The following is a 7,883-nucleotide window of genomic DNA, read 5'->3' as shown; positions in this document are numbered from 1 at the left end:
CTCGCAGGACTGGCCTAGGGTAATTTTTAGAGGGGTTTTAATCAATATTTTAAATTGGACAATCTCTAATATTTCTTTTAAATTAATTTTAAACCTGTATTGTTATTTATGTATTTTAATTGATTGTCAGCCGCCCTGAGTCCTACGAGGAGAAGGGCGGGATATAAATCTAAATAATAAATAAATAAATAAATAAATACTTTGAACAATGGACTGTGCCCCATGTTGATGCCATTTCCACCCTACTCTCAACCATCTCCAAAGGAGCTAAATCAGAAATAGCCAACCTTGATATTCTGCAGGTCTCTTGGGCTGCACATGGTAAAAATCCTAGCTAGCATCGACAATGGTTTGTGCTTGTGGGGTTTATCAACCAAAATATCAGCACACGGTTGCTGATGATGCTAATTTCTCAGTGACCTAAGTAAAAGAGAAAAGAAAAAAAAGAGAAAAAAATATGTTTTGTCTTAGCACAGATAGATACCCACTTTCCATTAAGAAGTTGCTTTAACTGTCCCTGGAAATGTCAGCTATTCTTATAGTAAAATTATTTTGTAAATAATCTTGTCATCCCATAAGGGCTATTCCATGATCCACAGACATTATCTTACTAAGACAATAATTCACTTGAAAAATTCCAGAGTTCTGTGATCTGTAATACCCTGTAGGTTAGTAGTCAGTGTGAATTTCTGCCTCTCCCCATCTACTTCCTGAACTATTTTCCCCCAAAAAACTATGAACAACCTTGGACCTTTATAATTAAGCCCCTGGCTTATTTGTTGGAAGTTTTATAGGCTGTAGAAAGTTTCCACAAAGTACATAATTCTTTCAGAAGCAAAGTGTACTTGAGGTTGGAAGCTGATTTAAATGAGACCTTATGTTGAAAATTCAGTGTATTCTATCTCTGCTGCAACCATTTCTACAATGATAACAGTACAATTGCTGGTTGATTAGTCTTGGAAAATCATTTGGAGTCATGATTGATGAGATTAGTTTGGAAAGATCCCCAGATTTTTGTGTGTGTAATGCTACAGTGAAAAAAAATCGGACTACATTCTGTAGTTTGCCTTAGTTTATGTAGTCTCCTAAGACACTTGTATCTGTGTCATGCACACACACCAGAAAAGAAAAGTATTCTTTAACTAAGGGTAAACCATTTTAAAGCTTCATACAAGGAAAACGTGGCTATGTCTAATTTATCATTTCCCTTTTGAGTGACGCAGTGACAAAATATAACAAACACATATAAAATACCGGCTACAGGTAGAGTACTAAACTTGCAAATTGTTTCTTTACTCCTTTGATCCCACACACTTACTATTGGGTAATGGCCCAGTTGCAGCCAAAGATAATAGTTTTAGATTGGGATGGGATGGGATGGGATGGGGTGGGATGGGGTGGGAGGAGATGGGATGGGATGGGATGGGATGGGGTGGGATGAGATGGGATGGGATGGGATAGGACAGGGTGGGTGGGTAAGTGGATGGATGGATGGATGGATGGATGGATGGAGGCATGCATGCATGGATGAAAACAGAGTCATGTATATTTAGGGACAACCTATACATGTACTAAACAATCACAGAAAGAAACACTGTGAACTTCGCGAAATGAATAGGCAATTGAATAGAACTGAGCTGGGAGGGACCTTGGAAGTCTTCTAGTCCAGCCCCCTGCTCAAGCAGGAGAACCTCTACCATTTCAGACAGGGTGACTGTCTAGCCTCTTCTTAAAAACCTCCAGTGATGGCGCGCCCACAATTTTTGAAGATTTCTGAAATGAGGAGATTTGCACTGGTTGAAACTTCATCCTTCTCTTCAGCTACTTCAAAAACTCTGTGGCTCTTTTATTGGTCTCCCTAGCTCAGGGGTAGGCAACCCCCATGCTGCCTCAGGAATTCTGGGAGTTGAAGTCCACAAGTCATAAAGCGGCCTAGGCCTAGGCCAGAGGTAGGCAACCTTGGCTCTTTTATGACTCGTGGACTTCAACTCCCAGAATTCCTGAGCCAGCCATGCTGAGGGGAAAGGGAGAGGTTTCCAAGCTGAGCCATGCTGGCTCAGGAATTCTGGGAGTTGAAGTCGATGAGTCATAAAAGAGCCAAGGTTGACTACCCTTGGTCTAGCTAAACAGGAGGGCAGCCCTGTAGCTTTTCGTAGTAGAACTAACCAGGTCTTCTTTCCTTTCAATCTCAATGAATAAACAACCACAACACACTCGACCACTGAGGTTGAGAAAGATGACATTAGGAGAATGCCGATTGTTACATTATGCTATTGCCTACCTTATGTAATCCACGTAAGATTCTTTTCATTTCAAGGTTGGTGGTGTGAAAGAGGAAGGTTGCTTGTGAAGTGAAAACAGAGGGACTGTGAAACTCTCTTAGTGCCTCACTCAGACATGATAAACAAGATAGGACATTTGTACCTTAAAGTAATTTGCCTGCTCATAAATAGAAATGAGTTGGAGAGAGCTTTATACATGGTTGTGTATATATAGAATGCAGACATCCAGCTTACTCCTTTGTTTGTCAATGCCTCCCTTTCAGGTACATAAACAGAATTGCAAACAATTTCACATATTTTTTTCTGTCTTCTTTCCAGTAATACAAGTATAATAAGAAGGGGATATTTTGCAAGCTAATGTAACTATCCCCCATCTCTCTCTGTCTCTCCCTCCTTCCCTCCTAATACACCCAGACACACAAACTTTGTTAATTTGTTTCTTGCTAATTTCATTGTGCTTCTGCAATTTTATTATGCAAATATTGTCATCTTTTCTATTCTGATGTTGGAATTGTTTCTCCTACTGGTCACTCCTTTTAAGCCTGATTAAAAAGATGATTACCGTGATTAATATTTATATGTTACTTATAAGTAAGGGTGTAGATCTATACATACAGTAGTGGCCAAAATTGTGGAAACCTTTTGGGAAAAGCGTGTTTTTGAGGTTTGATGCCTAATAACACCATCTTTTTAGGGAGTAATACCATAAAATTATATATCAATGGAAAGATAATTTAATCAAGAATGTAATGCAACAAAGTTTGTTCAATTATCTGTATTGTATTCTATGAAAAGTTATAGCCAAATAACCAGAAAAAGGAAGCACAACTTGCTTAAGTTGATATCAGGTAGCTTTCCTTCATCCGATTGTAGCCAATGAGCATGAGTGTTTAGAGAGCCAGTCAGGTGTAATCTTGTTTTCACAATGAGCCAATCAGATCACAGTAGGATCCAGTTATTGATGTCATGTATTGAAGCTGAGAGGAGGACATTTGTCAGTGTGTTATGTGATCGCTATCAAGTTGGTTGGTTTTTTTTTGTGTGTTCTTTCATTTAGTGAGCTTGTAAAACATAATAAAATTAAAGTAATGGTCAAAGAGTTGACTGGTCGCCCAGAAAGCGATGTAAAATAGTATTATTAAGTGAACAAGGCTACAGTTATAAAGAAATTAGAAGAAAAATGGGTGGAAATTTAACCAGAGGTGGCCTTTCTACTGTACACTTTTCCCAAAGGGTTTCCACCATTTTGGCCACTACTGTATGTTGTACATAGTATGTTTTAAATGTGTGTTATGTGTGTGTACACTTTGAGAGGAAGCAACTAAATTTCATTTTTAACCTGTGCCATTGTGTCCACAGGGGAAAAAAAATGACAATAAAGGTTATCTAATCTAATCTAAAAAATGCCATAAAATATGTTACGATTGACACTGAAATGAGCAGATTATTTTTTAAAGCCAGATGACCCTTTTTTCCCCCTCTTGAAATTTCATCTGTGTGATGTATGATTTAGTATGTTGCAGGAAATAGGTAGGAGGCGGTCTGAAAGAGTGTAACCTTGTAGTACCTCAGTCAATGAGGAAAGAGGAAGGATGGGGCGGCCGGGACAGGGCTGTACAAAGAAGGGAATATTTTGGGTTGAAACTTTGAGAGAACCAAGTTTTGATAGCTTCTCTCCCCGCTTATTGCAATAAATGAAACAAAAGGCCTTCATTGTGTCTTGGCTGGTTATTGGTCAGGCGAGCTTGCCTCTGGTCACGAAGGAAAGTACCCAGAAGCAGATAACACCTTGATGCTGGTTCCCTTTCAATTCTTCTTGTTCTCTAACACCTAAGCCTTAAACCTCCAGCACTACAGCGATTGTCTTGTGTAATCCAGAGGGAAATTGTGATCTTTCAGTGCATGGCAATCACTGTTCCGAAGCCAGGTTTAAAATAAACAGTGAAAAAAATCTTTGCAAGCATCATTGCTTATTGAACTCTCTGTTTGATGCTGCTGCCCACCTGCCAGTCATGGCTGTTTTAATTCATTGGCTAAGCCCACCGATGTGCGCTAAAGGGTCACCAGCCTGTTTTTCCACAAAGCAACAGGGCAGAATAGTGTCCGAATGGCTTAAACTACATTTTAGGGTCTACGGGGTCAGGAGCCTGCTTTCCATAAACATGCACTCTGGGTTGGTACCTTGGGAGCTGCAGCTTTCTACATGCATGATACAAAGCAGCCATCCTTTTATTTGTACTACCTGAAGTCTTTGTCTATAAAATAGCTTTTGTAGCTGTTTGGGGCCATTTGTAAATAAGAGTACTTTCACCATACAAAGCACAGACAGAGAAAGGGACTGTATGAAGCGTTCCTGCTGTTATTTACCTCTGTGCAATGACCAGAAAAAACACAAAACCCAAATTCGATGCAACCATGGACAGGTTTAAACTTTGGTTTACAAATAATTTACAAAGACTCTAGAAAGAGTACAGAGAAGAGCAACAAAGATGATTAGGGGACTGGAGGCTAAAACATATGAGGAACAGTTGCTGGAATTGGGTATGTCTAGTTTAATGAAGAGAAGGATGAGGGGGGACATGATAGCCATGTTCCAATATCTCAGGGGCTGCCCCAAAGAAGAGGGAGTCAAGCTATTCTCCAAAGCGCCTGAAGGCAGGACAAGAAGCAACGGATGGAAACTAATCAAGGAGAGAAGCAACCTGGAACTAAGGAGAAACTTCCTGACAGTTATAACAATTAACCAGTGGAACAACCTGCCTCCAGAAGCGGTGAATGCTCCAACACTGGAAGTTTTTAAGAAGAGACTGGACAGCCATTTGTCCGAAATGGTATAGGGTTTCCTGCCTGAGCAGGGAGTTGGACTCGATGACCTCCAAGGTCTCTTCCAACTTTATTATTATTGTTATTGTTATTATAAAAGATAATCACCTAGAAGTCAAAATGAGGAAGAACAAATTGAATTCTCCTGCCCAAATGTATAGAATGCAGATGTTTTTGCAAATTTGTAGAAAAGATCTTAGGTTGCTTGTTATGAACAGTCAAAAGCCAGGGATCAAGAGCTTGTAGGCTTCACTCATTAAACTCTATCCCTTTTAGTATCCATCCATTTTGGACTTTCCACCACAACCTTAGTGTCAAGAATAAAACTTTGTCAGCTACATGCCTCTGTGTTTTAACTTGCCTTTAGAATAAGGGAGGAAGTTGTTAGTTTCAAATGGATTAATTGGAGAAAAGAAACTCCTACTATTCAGCTGAAGACCCTGAGAGCTTGAAACCTTTTCAAGGACCCCATAACAGGTGTGGATTTGAAGCAGATGGTTCCCATAACAAAGTGAACTTGTTCATATGGACTACATAAGATGTTGAGCATTTGGCTGGGGAAATTATTGTTTAAGTCTATGAATTGGTGTTGGAAGCTCAGAGTTAGTTTTGCTTCAACATTAGCATGCAGCATATTCAATAACCAGTAAGATTTTCAGAGACGGAATGAACCTGGAGTTTTATTTGGATTCTCAAGCTTGATGTTGACACTTAGCTCAGTTACAGATATAAAAGCTCAAAATTCAACTCCACAATAAGTCGGTCTGAATTTTCTTTGAGGATGTACATTCAAGGCAAATAGGGTCATTTTTAACCAAACTCAGCTGGTCCAGATGAATGGACAACCATTGGGAATTTTAAACTGGAGGGTTGAGAAAACGCAATGGAAAAATAAGCATCTGGCAAACATATTTGCAAGGGGTGTGTTCACATGGTCACCAGGACTGGAGTACATTTCAAAAGAAATTTTAGCTTGTACCCAGTAAACCAACAATGAGCAGACTTAGACAATGAGCATATTAGGGGGTGATTGACAGGGTTGTTTTATTTCTATCTTCTCTCCACACACAGATGATGAGTGTAGAGAAGAGCAACAAGGATGATCAGGGGACTGGAAGCTAAAAACATATAAGGAACGGTTGCTGGCATTGGGTATGTCTAGTTTAATGAAGAGAAGGACGAGGGGGGACATGATAGCAGTGCTCCAGTATCTCAGGGGCTGCCCCAAAGAAGAGGGAGTCAAGCTATTCTCCAAAGCACCTGAAGGCAGGACAAGAAGCAACAGCTGGAAGGAGAGAAGCAACCTAGAACTAAGGAGAAACTTCTTACAGCTAAAACAATTAACCAGTGGAACAACCTGCCTCCAGAAGCAGTGAATGCTCCAACACTGGAAGTTTTTAAGAAGAGACTGGACAGCCATTTGTCTGAAATGGTGTAGAGTTTCCTGCCTGAGCAGGGGGTTGGACTAGAATACCTCCAAGGTCCCTTCCAACTCTGTTATTCTATTCTTCTTTGTTGAGAAGCACTTACTGTTGCTTACTGCAACAAATCAACAGGAGAAATTGTCTACTTACTTATAGTAAGTAGAAAAACAAAAGGTTGGAGAGAGATGCACTAAAGAGGAAGGAAGGAAGGAAGGAAGGAAGGAATATATTAAATATATCTGATGATTTAGCAGGTCATTATTATTGAACTTTTAAAGAGAAAATCTTAAAAGTTTTCTTTATGGCTCAGAGTGAGATTTTGATTGTTTGTTAGATTTCCTTCTCTTTCATTTGATCAGCCAAAAACAGAGAAGTAAACAGGAGCAAAATGCTTGATTAGAGTAAGCATATGCAGATTAATATAAGTACCCCCAGATAGCACAAAATTGTTCATGACACTCAATGGAATTTGGCATTCTGATTTAGGCATATGAGCAGGTGCCAGAAAGCTATCAGTCAGAAAAAAAACAAAACAGCTTGAGATGCTAGCTTTGGCACTGCTAAACATTATTAAGAACATTTTCCATTTCTGATTTGCAATTTCTCTTTCTGTTACTTTTAATATCAGCGCTGTCCCTTTTGCCAGCCCTTTGCATTTTGGAACGTGATTCTTGAATACATGCTTTCCTGGCCTGACTGTTACATTAACCGAACAATTGCATTCCTTCCCATCAGAATAGAAATATCTATCTATCTATCTATCTATCTATCTATCTATCTATCTATCTATCTATCTATCTATCTATCTATCTATCATCTATCTATCTATCTATCTATCTATCTATCTATCTATCTATCTATCTATCTATCTATCTATCTATCTATCTATCTATCTATCTATCTATCTATTTATCTCTATCATCTATCTATCTATCTATCTATCTATCTATCTATCTATCTATCTATCTATCTATCTATCTATCTATCTATCATCTATCTACCTACCTACCTACCTACCTACCTACTTATCATCCATCCATCCATCCATCCATCTATAGATAGGTATAGATATAGATATAGATATAGATATAGATATAGATATAGATATAGATATAGATATAGATATAGATATAGATATAGATATAGATATAGATATATTTATTTATTTATTTAATTTAATTTATATGCCGCCCTTCTCCCGACGGGACTCAGGGCGGCGCACAACATACTTAAAACCAAAACATATATACAATCCCCCCCTTAAAACCGAATTAAACCAAATTTAGAGTTGCGTCTTTCAAATTCCTAAAAGACCCAGTATAAAATCCACCCTAGGTCAGGTCCGCTTGCTGAA

Source organism: Protobothrops mucrosquamatus, unplaced genomic scaffold, assembly GCF_001527695.2.
Source record: "Protobothrops mucrosquamatus isolate PMUCROS unplaced genomic scaffold, P.Mucros_1.0 scaffold89, whole genome shotgun sequence".
In the NCBI taxonomy this organism is placed as follows: Eukaryota; Metazoa; Chordata; class Lepidosauria; order Squamata; family Viperidae; genus Protobothrops; species Protobothrops mucrosquamatus.
The sequence above is the reverse complement of the archived record's forward strand: the minus strand, read 5'-3'. Positions refer to the sequence as shown.